Source organism: Oncorhynchus keta, chromosome 32 (genome assembly GCF_023373465.1).
Source record: "Oncorhynchus keta strain PuntledgeMale-10-30-2019 chromosome 32, Oket_V2, whole genome shotgun sequence".
In the NCBI taxonomy this organism is placed as follows: Eukaryota; Metazoa; Chordata; class Actinopteri; order Salmoniformes; family Salmonidae; genus Oncorhynchus; species Oncorhynchus keta.
The window spans coordinates 31,336,437-31,354,868 of NC_068452.1; the positions used below are offsets into that span (position 1 = coordinate 31,336,437).

The window sequence follows — 18,432 nt, forward strand, 5'->3', positions numbered from 1 at the left end:
CTGGTTGAGGTGTAGCTGTGCAGAGCTCGGCTGGCTGGCAGGCGGGCGGGGGTGGGTGGGTGGGTGGGCTGGTTGAAGCTAGGCTCCATGTGGGCCGGGCCGCCTTCCCTTCCCTCAGCGTGCTCATCATCTCCTGTCCTCCCTCTGCTAGCTCTGTGCAAGGTTATCCAGAGTCAATAAACCTTCTGCAAAGGTTAAGGAGACCTATGAGGAAGATATTATGCAAACAGTCAACTCTGTGGAGCCGGCAGAACCACACATAACAGGCATAACAGGCTTTTGTTCATCTTCCATTCTAAAAGTGAATTATAGAGAAAAGTTTGGTTTCTCTCGCTCTTCCAGGTTCAAATGACTTATGGTTTTATATGGTAGGATCTTTCCCTTAAAACATCTGACCTTACGCACTGCTCAATTAAGCATAGTGAAATGAACCTGTTGTCGGTATTGTGATGTTAAACATTTGTGCATCCTGGTTTTGAACAAAGACATGTTGGCCACAATCTGATGCAATATCCTAGACAGGCTGAATGAGAATCATCAGACAATGGTAATAATGTATCAATATACCAATGGTAATAATGTATCGATATAACAATGGTAATAATGTATCAACAGAACAGTGGTAATAATTTATCAATATAACAATGGTAATAATGTATCAACAGAACAGTGGTAATAATTTATCAATATAACAATGGTAATAATGTATCAACAGAACAGTGGTAATAATTTATCAATATAACAATGGTAATAATGTATCAACAGAACATTGGTAATAATTTATCAATATATCAATGGTAATAATGTATCAACAGAACAGTGGTAATAATTTATCAATATAACAATGGTAATAATGTATCAACAGAACAGTGGTAATAATTTATCAATATACCAATGGTAATAATGTATCAATATAACAATGGTAATAATGTATCAACAGAACAGTGGTAATAATTTATCAATATAACAATGGTAATAATGTATCAACAGAACAATGGTAATAATTTATCAATATAACAATGGTAATAATGATAATAAATACAGTTTTACCATAGTAAGAAAATGCAAGAAAACAAGGGGTATTCAAATGATTAATACAAAAATATAGAGGTGTAAATGTGCTGTAGGTAATTTATACTTATGAGCAAACCTGCTTATTCACTGCTTTGATAATAATTATGATTATAAATTCTATATTTTGGTATTTCAGTCTCAAGGCTGCTCCATATGTATGTGTTCTAGGACATGAGATGAATGAAACGCGTTGCAACACACAATCACTACTCCAAGCTATGAACAGTGAACAGTCCAATAGATGGACAAACAAAACTAAGACCAAGAGAGAATGAATTAAAGAAACCTTGGAGGTTAAGTGAAAGATGATCTTAGAAGAGGAGTGTTTAGTGAAGTCTGAGTTAGGGACAGAGCAAAGAAGAGTGTTCCACAGCCCCAGGGCCACCAGCAACAAGGCTCCATCTCCTTCATTGTAGACAGAGGTTTGACTTAGGAGGGGAAAAGCCGTCAGTAAAACCACAGCAGATGAACAGTAGTTGGCAGCAGGATATTACCCAGTGAAGCTCCATGTTTGGTTGACCCTTGGCCTCAAAATCCCTCAATAATGAAATTATGTCAAATTATTTCTTCCAATTAAATTGGAATTCGAACACATTAACCTCTAAAGCGAGGATCTCAAGGTGCTATGCATTGAGGCCGGGGTAAAACACACCAGGATCCTCCTCACACATATGCCACACACATCCTCCGTGTGGAGCGCTGCGCAGCAGGTTGCCAAAACCAAAGTGCTCGTCACTCTCCACCCACTCTTTTTCATAATACCCAATACAACAAAACAGCACACAGTATCGCAGGCAGCGAACACAACCAATCTGTGGTGAGGATCAAAAGGCAGACCTTCAAGGGGAATGAAATGCCCCAATTGATTGGCTGCGCTGCTTTGGTCCACCCGCGCAGTGATTCTCCAATCGATATCTTCGAGATAAGCAGCCATCAGCGGCCGACATTGGTGATGTACAACCAGCACGTCTGCATGACGGCAGGTCAGACAACCTCCCTGCCTTGTTCACACAACATTCACAGTGTTTCAGTCTGAGGAAGGACAATGAGGGCAAAGCCGTGTGTCCTTAGCAGAAACACACCAGCAGTAACGGAAGGTTAGCTATGTGTTGTGTGTTTATTCCTCCACATTTGGTCGGCATGGAGGAACCAGTGGACAGCTAAGGTTTGTAGCCCAGAGGGACACAGGGGTTCAATCACAGAACACACCAGACAGAGTGGATCAGGGATCTAACCTAGGTACTAGGAGACATAGCTGGTCCTTGTCCTTCTATTCATCTCAGTCATCTCCCACATATAATCCTCCTCTTTTGATGGTGCGATAGTGTAGCTGCTTACGGGCTAATCAGCTGGTTTTATCTAGTCAGGGCGACTGTCTCACCAGTTTCTAGAGGACAAAGACACACAAGCTAATTACTCACCGTAGGCCAGGGGTTAAAGGGTTAAAGCTGTAGAAGGTGAGAGCAAAGTGCGGCGCCACGGCAACAAGGATAAATTACCCAAAAAGTGACCGCTGTTATCGCTCTGTCTGTTTTCAAAAAACAATAATGAAATAAATAAAGAAAAAAATGTCTGGGAGAAAATGAAATGATAGCGTGGCGGTGTTTTGTGAAATTGTGCTGTCAAATGATTTTCCTTTCTAATTTCCTGGAGCGAAAATGATGGAGCATGTGCGCTGACAGCTGAATGAGAGAAGGAAAAATAATTCACCTCACAAACATTTTTAAGCGACATTTCTAAATATAATATAACAATTATTCCATGTGAAATGACAATTGACAGATACAGTGACCTTGTGTCAGTAAAATGTTTAGCCATGGACATTTATTGACTTGTCAAGGATGACATGTGCAGTACAACAAGTGCAGACCGCATTCACATACTGTTAACTAGGCAACAAACCATGTTAACAGGTTTGCTGCCTATTGTCCCTTTGCTAGGGCCTACAGATATAGGATCTTCATTTGATCACCCTGTTGCAGGAAATGTAAAACTTGTAGTGACATTGAGGTTTAAAAAGGCTGCTGAAGTTTGTAATTTCCACTTTGAAATTTCAGACTTGATTTTCCCTTACGAAAAATGTATCAACCCCTACAAAATTGCCCATGAATTATAATCCACATAATAATTCACATTTCCTGTTGCTGTAGGATTATTTTCCTGCTGTAGCAAACTGTCTCAAATTAAGATCCTACATCTGTACATCTGATTTATACTCCCAAATGATTGTTGAAATATGTAATTGTGTCACGTTCTGACCTTAGTTCCTTTGTTTGGTCTTTTGTTTTAGTATGGTCAGGGTGTGAGTTGGGTGGGTTGTCTATGTTAATTTGTCTATGATTTTCTGTTTCTGTGTTTGGCCTGGTATGGTTCTCAATCAGAGGCAGCTGTCAATTGTTGTCCCTGATTGAGAACCATATTTAGGTAGCCTGTTTTCCATTGTGTTTTGTGGGTGGTTGTTTCCTGTTTAGTGTTTTTGCTTCACCTTTCAGGACTGTTTGTTTGTCGTGTTTGTTGTTTTGTCTAGTGTTGCATATTTCATTAAATAATATGAACACTTACCACGCTGCACCTTGACCCTCCTCCCCACAGACGACAAGCATTACAAATTGTCACGCCCTGACCATAGAGAGCCCTTGGTTCTCTATGGTGTAGTAGGTCAGGGCGTGACTAGGGGGTGTTCTAGGTTATATATTTCTATGTTCGTGCTCTTAGTATGGTTCCAAATTAGAGGCAGCTGATGTTCGCTGCCTCTAATTGGAGATCAGATAAAGAGGTGGTCGGTCGACCCAAGGAGAGTACCAGAGCCCGCCCGGGAGTCGATGGAACAGTGTGAGGAGGGATACCGGAGAATAGAGCTGGATAGGAGTATGCGGCAACGCAGGCGTTTGGAGGAGCATGTCATCAGTCCGGTGAAACCTGGGCCGGCTCCACGCATCTGGCCTCCAGTGCGCCTCCCCAGTCCGGTACGTCCTGTGTCTCCTCCTCGCACTCTCCCTGAAGTGTGTGTCCCCAGCCCGGTACGTCCTGTGCCTGTTTCCTGCACTCACCCTGAAGTGCCAGAGACGGTCAGGGAGGCATTGGGGAAGATAGAAGAGAGATGTTGTGCAAGTGTGTTCTGCTCAACATCCGACCAGGGGATCCAGATAGCAGCCTGGTGCAACTTGGTCTGGCTCCACCCTTCTGGTCTCCAGTGCGCCTCCCCAGTCCGGTACGTCCTGTGCCCGCTCCCCGCACTCTCCCTGAAGTGCGTGTCACCAGTTCGGTACCACCTGTGCCACCTTCATGCACCAGGCCTCCGGTGCACCTCCCCAGTCCAGGGCGTCCTGTGCCTGCTCCCCAAACTCGCCCTGAAGTGCATGTCACCAGTCCGGTGCCACCTGTACCGGCTCCACGCACTAGACCTCCAGTGCGCATTCACAGTCCAGAGCTTCCGGCGACGGTCCCCAGTCCAGAGCTTCCGGTGACGGTCCCCAGTCCAGAGCTTCCGGTGACGGTCCCCAGTCCGGAGCTTCCGGTGACGGTCCCCAGTCCAGAGCTTCCGGCGACGGTCCACAGTCCAGAGCTTCCGGCGACGGTCCCCAGTCCAGAGCTTCCGGTGACGGTCCCCAGTCCAGAGCTTCCGGTGACGGTCCCCAGTCCGGAGCTTCCGGTGACGGTCCCCAGTCCAGAGCTTCCGGCGACGGTCCACAGTCCAGAGCTTCCGGCGACGGTCCCCAGTCCAGAGCTTCCGGTGACGGTCCACAGTCCAGAGCTTCCGGCGACGGTCCACAGTCCGGAGCTTCCGGCGACGGTCCACAGTCCGGAGCTTCTGGCGACGGTCCACAGTCCGGAACCTCCTGCGGCGGTCCACAGTCCGAAACCTCCTGCGGCGGTCCACAGTCCAGAACCTTCTGCGACGGTCCACAGTCCGGAACCTCCAGCGAGGCTCAACGGTCCGGAGAGTTCAGGCACGGCGTCCAGTCCCGCTCCAAGGCCAGAGCCTTCCTCTGTGCCGGTACACAGTTCAGGCACGGCGGCCAGTCCCGCTCCATGGCCGGAGCCTTCTTCTTCGGCGGTGCCCAGTCCAGGCACGGCGTCCAACCCAGCTCCATGGCCGGAGTCCTCCTTTGTGCCGATGCCCAGTCCAGGCACGGCATTCAGCCTGGGCGCGATGGCAGGATCCGGGGTCTGGGCGGGGGCTACGACCTGCACCGGAGCCGCCACCGACACAAATCAACCACCTACCCCCCCCATTTGGTTTCAGTTTTTGCGGCAGGAGTCTGCAGCTTGGGTGGGGGTGTACTGTCACGCCCTGACCATAGAGAGCCCTTGGTTCTCTATGGTGTAGTAGGTCAGGGCGTAACTATCGGGTGTTCTAGGTTATATATTTCTATGTTGGTGCTCTTGGTAGGGTTCCCAATTAGAGGCAGATGATGTTCGTTGTCTCTAATTGGGGATCATACTTAAGGGTTCCCTGTTCCCACCTGCTTTGTGGGATATGTTATATTTTGTGTTTGTTCCTGTGCACCGCATAGTCTTGTTTTGTTGTTCGTTTATTGATTTATTGTTTTCGCTTTAAGTTTCACTTTTTTAAATAAATATGTGGAACTCAACATCCGCTGCGCCTTGGTCCCGTTCTTACGACAACCATGACAGTAATGGTATTTCAACAACGATTTTATGAAAAGAGCAGTGTGATGTCTTGTCATTTGGATTATACTCAGTCTCTCAAATAATTAAAGACACAATATTCTCAAGAAAATGGACTAATACACTGCATTCTATCTAGAAATTCAAATCTGTGTCAGTACATGCTACCTACACCGATAACCAAATGAGTTCGTTCCAGAGATCTTACCTATCAAACACAATAACATTAATAGTACACTGAATACAAATAAATACTGTATGTTTACATACTGTACATCACAATTACCACTATAGAAATCCATATTCCCTGACATTTCTGAGTTGCAGCTAGTGAATTGTTCTGAAGTCCCTGGGATATTGTGTTTGTTATGTCCCTGTGTAGGGAGGCCTCATAGGGAGAAGTGGAGATGGCTGTGTGGAGCCCTGGTGTGATGGAACAGACCTGGTAGCGTCCCGGCAGCTCCCCGGCAGAGCTGTCACTTCCCTCCCCTGTTACAGGTGCTCCACACAGGGGAACTGGCAGCCCTGACGGACGCCTCCTCCCAAGGATTTATGGGAAATGACAGCTCCAGCTAAATAAAGCCAGAGAGTGGCGAGGGAGGGAAGGACACGGAACATCCAAACGACCAGCACACAGGGGCTGACACTATCTGGAATTTATTTCCCAAGCTCTGACTGGCAATTTAGTTCCAAAATGTGGTATTCATAATGTAGGCCTTCCCGACCTTCTCCTACACACCTCTGTGTTTGTGGGTAATGTTCTACCAGGTCTTTTTTCCTCTGTATTTGTGGGTAATGGTCTACCAGGTCTTTTTTCCTATGTGTTTGTGGGTAATGTTCTACCAGGTCTTTTTTCCTCTGTGTTTGTGGGTAATGTTCTACCAGGTCTTTTTTCCTCTGTGTTTGTGGGTAATGGTCTACCAGGTCATTTTTCCTCTGTGTTTGTGGGTAATGGTCTACCAGGTCATTTTTCCTCTGTGTTTGTGGGTAATGGTCTACCAGGTCTTTTTTCCTCTGTATTTGTGGGTAATGGTCTACCAGGTCTTTTTTCCTCTGTGTTTGTGGGTAATGTCTTTCTTTTTTCCTCTGTGTTTGTGGGTAATGTTCTACCAGGTCTTTTTTCCTCTGTGTTTGTGGGTAATGTTCTACCAGGTCATTTTTCCTCTGTGTTTGTGGGTAATGTTCTACCAGGTCTTTTTTCCTCTGTGTTTGTGGGTAATGTTCTACCAGGTCTTTTTTCCTCTGTGTTTGTGGGTAATGTTCTACCAGGTCTTTTTTCCTCTGTGTTTGTGGGTAATGTTCTACCAGGTCTTTTTTCCTCTGTGTTTGTGGGTAATGGTCTACCAGGTCTTTTTTCCTCTGTGTTTGTGGGTAATGGTCTACCAGGTCTTTTTTCCTCTGTGTTTGTGGGTAATGGTCTACCAGGTCTTTTTTCCTCTGTGTTTGTGGGTAATGTTCTACCAGGTCTTTTTTCCTCTGTGTTTGTGGGTAATGGTCTACCAGGTCTTTTTTCCTCTGTGTTTGTGGGTAATGTTCTACCAGGTCTTTTTTCCTCTGTGTTTGTGGGTAATGGTCTACCAGGTCTTTTTTCCTCTGTGTTTGTGGGTAATGTTCTACCAGGTCTTTTTCCTCTGTGTTTGTGGGTAATGGTCTACCAGGTCTTTTTTCCTCTGTGTTTGTGGGTAATTTTTCCTCTGTGTTTGTGGGTAATGGTCTACCAGGTCTTTTTTCCTCTGTGTTTGTGGGTAATGTTCTACCAGGTCATTTTTCCTCTGTGTTTGTGGGTAATGGTCTACCAGGTCTTTTTTCCTCTGTGTTTGTGGGTAATGTTCTACCAGGTCTTTTTCCTCTGTGTTTGTGGGTAATGTTCTACCAGGTCTTTTTTCCTCTGTGTTTTGGGTAATGGTCTACCAGGTCTTTTTTCCTCTGTGTTTGTGGGTAATGGTCTACCAGGTCTTTTTTCCTCTGTGTTTGTGGGTAATGGTCTACCAGGTCTTTTTTCCTCTGTGTTTGTGGGTAATGGTCTACCATGTCTTTTTTCCTCTGTGTTTGTGGGTAATGGTCTACCAGGTCTTTTTTCCTCTGTGTTTGTGGGTAATGTTCTACCAGGTCTTTTTTCCTCTGTGTTTGTGGGTAATGTTCTACCAGGTCTTTTTTCCTCTGTGTTTGTGGGTAATGGTCTACCAGGTCTTTTTTCCTCTGTGTTTGTGGGTAATGGTCTACCAGGTCTTTTTTCCTCTGTGTTTGTGGGTAATGGTCTACCAGGTGTTTGTGGGTAATTTTTCCCTCTGTGTTTGTGGGTAATGGTCTACCAGGTCTTTTTCCTCTGTGTTTGTGGGTAATGGTCTACCAGGTCTTTTTCCTCTGTGTTTGTGGGTAATGGTCTACCAGGTCTTTTTCCTCTGTGTTTGTGGGTAATGTTCTGTGTTTGTGGGTAATGGTCTACCAGGTCTTTTTTCCTCTGTGTTTGTGGGTAATGGTCTACCAGGTCTTTTTTCCTCTGTGTTTGTGGGTAATGTTCTACCAGGTCTTTTTTCCTCTGTGTTTGTGGGTAATGTTCTACCAGGTCTTTTTTTCCTCTGTGTTTGTGGGTAATGGTCTACCAGGTCTTTTTTCCTCTGTGTTTGTGGGTAATGGTCTACCAGGTCTTTTTTCCTCTGTGTTTGTGGGTAATGTTCTACCAGGTCTTTTTTCCTCTGTGTTTGTGGGTAATGTTCTACCAGGTCTTTTTTCCTCTGTGTTTGTGGGTAATGGTCTACCAGGTCTTTTTTCCTCTGTGTTTGTGGGTAATGGTCTACCAGGTCTTTTTTCCTCTGTGTTTGTGGGTAATGGTCTACCAGGTCTTTTTTCCTCTGTGTTTGTGGGTAATGGTCTACCAGGTCTTTTTTCCTCTGTGTTTTGGGTAATGGTCTACCAAGTCTTTTTTCCTCTGTGTTTGTGGGTAATGGTCTACCAGGTCTTTTTTCCTCTGTGTTTGTGGGTAATGGTCTTTTTTTCCTCTGTGTTTGTGGGTAATGTTCTACCAGGTCTTTTTTCCTCTGTATTTGTGGGTAATGGTCTACCAGGTCTTTTTTCCTCTGTGTTTGTGGGTAATGTTCTACCAGGTCTTTTTTCCTCTGTGTTTGTGGGTAATGGTCTACCAGGTCTTTTTTCCTCTGTGTTTGTGGGTAATGGTCTACCAGGTCTTTTTTCCTCTGTGTTTGTGGGTAATGGTCTACCAGGTCTTTTTTCCTCTGTGTTTGTGGGTAATGGTCTACCAGGTCATTTTTCCTCTGTGTTTGTGGGTAATGGTCTACCAGGTCTTTTTCCTCTGTGTTTGTGGGTAATGGTCTACCAGGTCTTTTTTCCTCTGTGTTTGTGGGTAATGGTCTACCAGGTCTTTTTCCTCTGTGTTTGTGGGTAATGGTCTACCAGGTCTTTTTTCCTCTGTGTTTGTGGGTAATGTCTACCAGGTCTTTTTTCCTCTGTGTTTGTGGGTAATGGTCTACCAGGTCTTTTTTCCTCTGTGTTTGTGGGTAATGGTCTACCAGGTCTTTTTTCCTCTGTGTTTGTGGGTAATGTTCTACCAGGTCTTTTTTCCTCTGTGTTTGTGGGTAATGGTCTACCAGGTCTTTTTTCCTCTGTGTTTGTGGGTAATGTTCTACCAGGTCTTTTTTCCTCTGTGTTTGTGGGTAATGGTCTACCAGGTCTTTTTTCCTCTGTGTTTGTGGGTAATGGTCTACCAGGTCTTTTTTCCTCTGTATTTGTGGGTAATGGTCTACCAGGTCTTTTTCCTCTGTGTTTGTGGGTAATGGTCTACCAGGTCTTTTTTCCTCTGTGTTTGTGGGTAATGGTCTACCAGGTCTTTTTTCCTCTGTGTTTGTGGGTAATGGTCTACCAGGTCATTTTTCCTCTGTGTTTGTGGGTAATGGTCTACCAGGTCTTTTTTCCTCTGTGTTTGTGGGTAATGTTCTACCAGGTCTTTTTTCCTCTGTGTTTGTGGGTAATGTAATCTTTTTTCCTCTGTGTTTGTGGGTAATGGTCTACCAGGTCTTTTTTCCTCTGTGTTTGTGGGTAATGTAATCTTTTTCCTCTGTGTTTGTGGGTAATGGTCTACCAGGTCTTTTTTCCTCTGTGTTTGTGGGTAATGGTCTACCAGGTCTTTTTTCCTCTGTGTTTGTGGGTAATGGTCTACCAGGTCTTTTTTTTCAATGGTCTTTTTTTTCCTCTGTGTTTGTGGGTAATGTTCTACCAGGTCTTTTTTCCTCTGTGTTTGTGGGTAATGGTCTACCAGGTCTTTTTTCCTCTGTGTTTGTGGGTAATGGTCTACCAGGTCTTTTTTCCTCTGTGTTTGTGGGTAATGTTCTACCAGGTCTTTTTTCCTCTGTGTTTGTGGGTAATGGTCTTTTTTCCTCTGTGTTTGTGGGTAATGGTCTACCAGGTCTTTTTTCCTCTGTGTTTGTGGGTAATGGTCTACCAGGTCTTTTTTCCTCTGTGTTTGTGGGTAATGGTCTACCAGGTCTTTTTCCTCTGTGTTTGTGGGTAATGGTCTACCAGGTCTTTTTTCCTCTGTGTTTGTGGGTAATGGTCTACCAGGTCTTTTTTCCTCTGTGTTTGTGGGTAATGTCTACCAGGTCATTTTTCCTCTGTGTTTGTGGGTAATGTTCTACCAGGTCTTTTTCCTCTGTGTTTGTGGGTAATGGTCTACCAGGTCTTTTTTCCTCTGTGTTTGTGGGTAATGGTCTACCAGGTCATTTTTCCTCTGTGTTTGTGGGTAATGTTCTACCAGGTCTTTTTTCCTCTGTGTTTGTGGGTAATGGTCTACCAGGTCTTTTTCCTCTGTGTTTGTGGGTAGGTCTTTTTTCCTCTGTGTTTGTGGGTAATGTTCTAATGGTCCAGGTCTTTTTTCCTCTGTGTTTGTGGGTAATGGTCTACCAGGTCTTTTTTCCTCTGTGTTTGTGGGTAATGGTCTACCAGGTCTTTTTTTTCCTCTGTGTTTGTGGGTAATGGTCTACTCTTTTTTCCTCTGTGTTTGTGGGTAATGGTCTACAGGTCTTTTTTCCTCTGTGTTTGTGGGTAATGGTCTACCAGTCTTTTTTCCTCTGTGTTTGTGGGTAATGGTCTACCAGGTCTTTTTTCCTCTGTGTTTGTGGGTAATGGTCTACCAGGTCTTTTTTCCTCTGTGTTTGTGGGTAATGTTCTACCAGGTCTTTTTTCCTCTGTGTTTGTGGGTAATGGTCTACCAGGTCATTTTTCCTCTGTGTTTGTGGGTAATGGTCTACCAGGTCTTTTTTCCTCTGTGTTTGTGGGTAATGGTCTACCAGGTCTTTTTTCCTCTGTGTTTGTGGGTAATGGTCTACCAGGTCTTTTTTCCTCTGTGTTTGTGGGTAATGGTCTACCAGGTCTTTTTTCCTCTGTGTTTGTGGGTAATGGTCTACCAGGTCATTTTTCCTCTGTGTTTGTGGGTAATGGTCTACCAGGTCTTTTTTCCTCTGTGTTTGTGGGTAATGGTCTACCAGGTCTTTTTCCTCTGTGTTTGTGGGTAATGGTCTACCAGGTCTTTTTTCCTCTGTGTTTGTGGGTAATGGTCTACCAGGTCTTTTTTCCTCTGTGTTTGTGGGTAATGGTCTACCAGGTCTTTTTTCCTCTGTGTTTGTGGGTAATGTTCTACCAGGTCTTTTTTCCTCTGTGTTTGTGGGTAATGGTCTACCAGGTCTTTTTTCCTCTGTGTTTGTGGGTAATGTTCTACCAGGTCTTTTTTCCTCTGTGTTTGTGGGTAATGGTCTACCAGGTCTTTTTTCCTCTGTGTTTGTGGGTAATGTTCTACCAGGTCTTTTTTCCTCTGTATTTGTGGGTAATGGTCTACCAGGTCTTTTTTTCCTCTGTGTTTGTGGGTAATGGTCTACCAGGTCTTTTTTCCTCTGTGTTTGTGGGTAATGGTCTACCAGGTCTTTTTTCCTCTGTGTTTGTGGGTAATGGTCTACCAGGTCTTTTTTCCTCTGTGTTTGTGGGTAATGGTCTACCAGGTCTTTTTTCCTCTGTGTTTGTGGGTAATGTTCTACCAGGTCTTTTTTCCTCTGTGTTTGTGGGTAATGGTCTACCAGGTCTTTTTTCCTCTGTGTTTGTGGGTAATGTTCTACCAGGTCATTTTTTCCTCTGTGTTTGTGGGTAATGGTCTACCAGGTCTTTTTTCCTCTGTGTTTGTGGGTAATGTTCTACCAGGTCTTTTTTCCTCTGTGTTTGTGGGTAATGGTCTACCAGGTCTTTTTTCCTCTGTGTTTGTGGGTAATGGTCTACCAGGTCTTTTTTCCTCTGTGTTTGTGGGTAATGGTCTACCAGGTCTTTTTCCTCTGTGTTTGTGGGTAATGGTCTACCAGGTCTTTTTTCCTCTGTGTTTGTGGGTAATGGTCTACCAGGTCTTTTTTCCTCTGTGTTTGTGGGTAATGGTCTACCAGGTCTTTTTTCCTCTGTGTTTGTGGGTAATGGTCTACCAGGTCATTTTTCCTCTGTGTTTGTGGGTAATGGTCTACCAGGTCTTTTTTCCTCTGTGTTTGTGGGTAATGTTCTACCAGGTCATTTTTCCTCTGTGTTTGTGGGTAATGTTCTACCAGGTCTTTTTTCCTCTGTGTTTGTGGGTAATGGTCTACCAGGTCTTTTTTCCTCTGTGTTTGTGGGTAATGGTCTACCAGGTCATTTTTCCTCTGTGTTTGTGGGTAATGGTCTACCAGGTCTTTTTTCCTCTGTGTTTGTGGGTAATGGTCTACCAGGTCATTTTTCCTCTGTGTTTGTGGGTAATGGTCTACCAGGTCTTTTTTCCTCTGTGTTTGTGGGTAATGGTCTACCAGGTCTTTTTTCCTCTGTGTTTGTGGGTAATGTTCTACCAGGTCTTTTTTCCTCTGTGTTTGTGGGTAATGGTCTACCAGGTCTTTTTTCCTCTGTGTTTGTGGGTAATGGTCTACCAGGTCTTTTTTCCTCTGTGTTTGTGGGTAATGTTCTACCAAGTCTTTTTTCCTCTGTGTTTGTGGGTAATGTTCTACCAAGTCTTTTTTCCTCTGTGTTTGTGGGTAATGGTCTACCAGGTCTTTTTTCCTCTGTGTTTGTGGGTAATGGTCTACCAGGTCTTCTTTCCTCTGTGTTTGTGGGTAATGGTCTACCAAGTCTTTTTTCCTCTGTGTTTGTGGGTAATGTTCTACCAGGTCTTTTTTCCTCTGTGTTTGTGGGTAATGGTCTACCAGGTCTTTTTTCCTCTGTGTTTGTGGGTAATGTTCTACCAGGTCTTTTTTCCTCTGTGTTTGTGGGTAATGTTCTACCAGGTCTTTTTTCCTCTGTGTTTGTGGGTAATGTTCTACCAGGTCTTTTTTTTTCCTCTGTGTTTGTGGGTAATGGTCTACCAGGTCTTTTTCCTCTGTGTTTGTGGGTAATGTTCTACCAGGTCTTTTTTCCTCTGTGTTTGTGGGTAATGTTCTACCAGGTCTTTTTTCCTCTGTGTTTGTGGGTAATGTTCTACCAAGGTAATGGTCTACCAGGTCTTTTTTCCTCTGTGTTTGTGGGTAATGGTCTACCAGGTCTTTTTTCCTCTGTGTTTGTGGGTAATGGTCTACCAGGTCTTTTTTCCTCTGTGTTTGTGGGTAATGGTCTACCAGGTCTTTTTCCTCTGTGTTTGTGGGTAATGGTCTACCAAGTCTTTTTTCCTCTGTGTTTGTGGGTAATGGTCTACCAGGTCTTTTTTCCTCTGTGTTTGTGGGTAATGGTCTACCAAGTCTTTTTTCCTCTGTGTTTGTGGGTAATGTTCTACCAGGTCTTTTTTCCTCTGTGTTTGTGGGTAATGGTCTACCAGGTCTTTTTTCCTCTGTGTTTGTGGGTAATGTTCTACCAGGTCTTTTTTCCTCTGTGTTTGTGGGTAATGGTCTACCAGGTCATTTTTCCTCTGTGTTTGTGGGTAATGGTCTACCAGGTCTTTTTTCCTCTGTGTTTGTGGGTAATGTTCTACCAGGTCTTTTTTCCTCTGTGTTTGTGGGTAATGTTCTACCAGGTCTTTTTTCCTCTGTATTTGTGGGTAATGGTCTACCAGGTCTTTTTCCTCTGTGTTTGTGGGTAATGGTCTACCAGGTCTTTTTTCCTCTGTGTTTGTGGGTAATGGTCTACCAGGTCATTTTTCCTCTGTGTTTGTGGGTAATGGTCTACCAGGTCTTTTTTCCTCTGTGTTTGTGGGTAATGTCTACCAGGTCATTTTTCCTCTGTGTTTGTGGGTAATGGTCTTCTTTTTTCCTCTGTGTTTGTGGGTAATGTTCTACCAGGTCATTTTTCCTCTGTGTTTGTGGGTAATGTTCTACCAGGTCTTTTTTCCTCTGTGTTTGTGGGTAATGGTCTACCAGGTCTTTTTTCCTCTGTGTTTGTGGGTAATGGTCTACCAGGTCTTTTTCCTCTGTGTTTGTGGGTAATGGTCTACCAGGTCTTTTTTCCTCTGTGTTTGTGGGTAATGGTCTACCAGGTCATTTTTCCTCTGTGTTTGTGGGTAATGGTCTACCAGGTCTTTTTTCCTCTGTGTTTGTGGGTAATGGTCTACCAGGTCTTTTTTCCTCTGTGTTTGTGGGTAATGTTCTACCAGGTCTTTTTTCCTCTGTGTTTGTGGGTAATGGTCTACCAGGTCTTTTTTCCTCTGTGTTTGTGGGTAATGTTCTACCAGGTCTTTTTTCCTCTGTGTTTGTGGGTAATGGTCTACCAGGTCTTTTTTCCTCTGTGTTTGTGGGTAATGGTCTACCAGGTCTTTTTTCCTCTGTGTTTGTGGGTAATGGTCTACCAGGTCTTTTTTCCTCTGTGTTTGTGGGTAATGTTCTACCAGGTCTTTTTTCCTCTGTGTTTGTGGGTAATGGTCTACCAGGTCTTTTTTCCTCTGTGTTTGTGGGTAATGGTCTACCAGGTCATTTTTCCTCTGTGTTTGTGGGTAATGGTCTACCAGGTCTTTTTTCCTCTGTGTTTGTGGGTAATGGTCTACCAGGTCTTTTTTCCTCTGTGTTTGTGGGTAATGGTCTACCAGGTCTTTTTTCCTCTGTGTTTGTGGGTAATGGTCTACCAGGTCTTTTTTCCTCTGTGTTTGTGGGTAATGGTCTACCAGGTCTTTTTCCTCTGTGTTTGTGGGTAATGGTCTACCAGGTCTTTTTTCCTCTGTGTTTGTGGGTAATGTTCTACCAGGTCTTTTTTCCTCTGTGTTTTGGGTAATGGTCTACCAGGTCTGTGTTTGTGGGTAATGGTCTACCAGGTCATTTTTCCTCTGTGTTTGTGGGTAATGGTCTACCAGGTCTTTTTTCCTCTGTGTTTGTGGGTAATGGTCTACCAGGTCATTTTTCCTCTGTGTTTGTGGGTAATGGTCTACCAGGTCTTTTTTCCTCTGTGTTTGTGGGTAATGTTCTACCAGGTCATTTTTCCTCTGTGTTTGTGGGTAATGGTCTACCAGGTCTTTTTTCCTCTGTGTTTGTGGGTAATGTTCTACCAGGTCTTTTTTCCTCTGTATTTGTGGGTAATGGTCTACCAGGTCTTTTTTCCTCTGTGTTTGTGGGTAATGGTCTACCTCTGTGTTTGTGGGTAATGGTCAGGTCTTTTTTCCTCTGTGTTTGTGGGTAATGGTCTACCAAGTCTTTTTTCCTCTGTGTTTGTGGGTAATGGTCTACCAGGTCTTTTTTCCTCTGTGTTTGTGGGTAATGTTCTACCAGGTCTTTTTTCCTCTGTGTTTGTGGGTAATGGTCTACCAGGTCTTTTTTCCTCTGTGTTTGTGGGTAATGGTCTACCAGGTCATTTTTCCTCTGTGTTTGTGGGTAATGGTCTACCAGGTCTTTTTTCCTCTGTGTTTGTGGGTAATGGTCTACCAGGTCTTTTTTCCTCTGTGTTTGTGGGTAATGGTCTACCAGGTCTTTTTTCCTCTGTGTTTGTGGGTAATGGTCTACCAGGTCTTTTTTCCTCTGTGTTTGTGGGTAATGGTCTACCAGGTCTTTTTTCCTCTGTGTTTGTGGGTAATGGTCTACCAGGTCTTTTTTCCTCTGTGTTTGTGGGTAATGGTCTACCAGGTCTTTTTTCCTCTGTGTTTGTGGGTAATGTTCTACCAGGTCTTTTTTCCTCTGTGTTTGTGGGTAATGGTCTACCAGGTCTTTTTTCCTCTGTGTTTGTGGGTAATGGTCTACCAGGTCTTTTTTCCTCTGTGTTTGTGGGTAATGGTCTACCAGGTCTTTTTTCCTCTGTGTTTGTGGGTAATGTTCTACCAGGTCTTTTTTCCTCTGTGTTTGTGGGTAATGGTCTACCAGGTCTTTTTTCCTCTGTGTTTGTGGGTAATGGTCCTCTTTTTCCTCTGTGTTTGTGGGTAATGGTCTACCAGGTCTTTTTTCCTCTGTGTTTGTGGGTAATGGTCTACCAGGTCATTTTTCCTCTGTGTTTGTGGGTAATGGTCTACCAGGTCTTTTTTCCTCTGTGTTTGTGGGTAATGGTCTACCAGGTCTTTTTTCCTCTGTGTTTGTGGGTAATGGTCTACCAGGTCTTTTTCCTCTGTGTTTGTGGGTAATGGTCTACCAGGTTTTTTTCCTCTGTGTTTGGGTAATGGTCTACCAGGTCTTTTTTTTTTCCTCTGTGTTTGTGGGTAATGGTCTACCAGGTCTTTTTTCCTCTGTGTTTGTGGGTAATGTTCTACCAGGTCATTTTTCCTCTGTGTTTGTGGGTAATGGTCTACCAGGTCTTTTTTCCTCTGTGTTTGTGGGTAATGTTCTACCAGGTCTTTTTTCCTCTGTGTTTGTGGGTAATGGTCTACCAAGTCTTTTTTCCTCTGTGTTTGTGGGTAATGTTCTACCAGGTCTTTTTTCCTCTGTGTTTGTGGGTAATGTTCTACCAGGTCTTTTTTCCTCTGTGTTTGTGGGTAATGTTCTACCAGGTCTTTTTTCCTCTGTGTTTGTGGGTAATGGTCTACCAGGTCTTTTCCTCTGTGTTTGTGGGTAATGGTCTTTTTTTCCTCTGTGTTTGTGGGTAATGGTCTACCAGGTCTTTTTTCCTCTGTGTTTGTGGGTAATGGTCTACCAGGTCTTTTTCCTCTGTGTTTGTGGGTAATGGTCTACCAGGTCTTTTTTCCTCTGTGTTTGTGGGTAATGGTCTACCAGGTCTTTTTTCCTCTGTGTTTGTGGGTAATGTTCTACCAGGTCTTTTTTCCTCTGTGTTTGTGGGTAATGGTCTACCTCTGTGTTTGTGGGTAGGTCTTTTTTCCTCTGTGTTTGTGGGTAATGTTCTACCAAGTCTTTTTCCTCTGTGTTTGTGGGTAATGTTCTACCAAGTCTTTTTTCCTCTGTGTTTGTGGGTAATGGTCTACCAGGTCTTTTTTCCTCTGTGTTTGTGGGTAATGGTCTACCAGGTCTTTTTTCCTCTGTGTTTGTGGGTAATGGTCTACCAGGTCTTTTTTCCTCTGTGTTTGTGGGTAATGGTCTACCAGGTCTTTTTTCCTCTGTGTTTGTGGGTAATGGTCTACCAGGTCTTTTTCCTCTGTGTTTGTGGGTAATGGTCTACCAGGTCTTTTTTCCTCTGTGTTTGTGGGTAATGGTCTACCAGGTCTTTTTTCCTCTGTGTTTGTGGGTAATGTTCTACCAGGTCTTTTTTCCTCTGTGTTTGTGGGTAATGGTCTACCAGGTCTTTTTTCCTCTGTGTTTGTGGGTAATGTTCTACCAGGTCTTTTTCCTCTGTGTTTGTGGGTAATGTTCTACCAGGTCTTTTTTCCTCTGTGTTTGTGGGTAATGTTCTACCAAGTCTTTTTTCCTCTGTGTTTGTGGGTAATGGTCTACCAGGTCTTTTTTCCTCTGTGTTTGTGGGTAATGGTCTACCAGGTCTTTTTTCCTCTGTGTTTGTGGGTAATGGTCTACCAGGTCTTTTTTCCTCTGTGTTTGTGGGTAATGGTCTACCAGGTCTTTTTTCCTCTGTGTTTGTGGGTAATGGTCTACCAAGTCTTTTTTCCTCTGTGTTTGTGGGTAATGGTCTACCAGGTCATTTTTCCTCTGTGTTTGTGGGTAATGGTCTACCAAGTCTTTTTTCCTCTGTGTTTGTGGGTAATGTTCTACCAGGTCTTTTTTCCTCTGTGTTTGTGGGTAATGGTCTACCAGGTCTTTTTTCCTCTGTGTTTGTGGGTAATGTTCTACCAGGTCTTTTTTCCTCTGTGTTTGTGGGTAATGGTCTACCAGGTCATTTTTCCTCTGTGTTTGTGGGTAATGGTCTACCAGGTCTTTTTTCCTCTGTGTTTGTGGGTAATGTTCTACCAGGTCTTTTTTCCTCTGTGTTTGTGGGTAATGGTCTACCAGGTCTTTTTTCCTCTGTGTTTGTGGGTAATGGTCTACCAGGTCATTTTTCCTCTGTGTTTGTGGGTAATGGTCTTCTTTTTTCCTCTGTGTTTGTGGGTAATGGTCTACCAGGTCATTTTTCCTCTGTGTTTGTGGGTAATGGTCTACCAGGTCTTTTTTTCCTCTGTGTTTGTGGGTAATGTTCTACCAGGTCATTTTTCCTCTGTGTTTGTGGGTAATGGTCTACCAGGTCTTTTTCCTCTGTGTTTGTGGGTAATGTTCTACCAGGTCATTTTTCCTCTGTGTTTGTGGGTAATGGTCTACCAGGTCTTTTTTCCTCTGTGTTTGTGGGTAATGGTCTACCAGGTCTTTTTTCCTCTGTGTTTGTGGGTAATGTTCTACCAGGTCTTTTTTCCTCTGTGTTTGTGGGTAATGTTCTACCAGGTCTTTT

At 43.9% G+C, this 18,432-nt stretch overlaps 1 protein-coding gene and 1 long non-coding RNA gene across 5 annotated transcripts in view; one reads left to right on the forward strand and one right to left on the reverse strand.

The window, feature by feature from the left end:
• LOC118371835 (RNA binding protein fox-1 homolog 3-like) overlaps positions 1 to 18,432 on the reverse strand; it is a 498,524-nt gene that overhangs the window by 456,718 nt on the left and 23,374 nt on the right. The gene's annotated exons all lie outside the window — the stretch shown is intronic.
• Positions 13,050 to 18,177, forward strand: LOC127914519 (uncharacterized). The gene is made up of 3 exons (XR_008088726.1): positions 13,050 to 13,196; positions 16,992 to 17,573; positions 18,153 to 18,177. It is a non-coding gene; the product is annotated as an uncharacterized LOC127914519 (long non-coding RNA).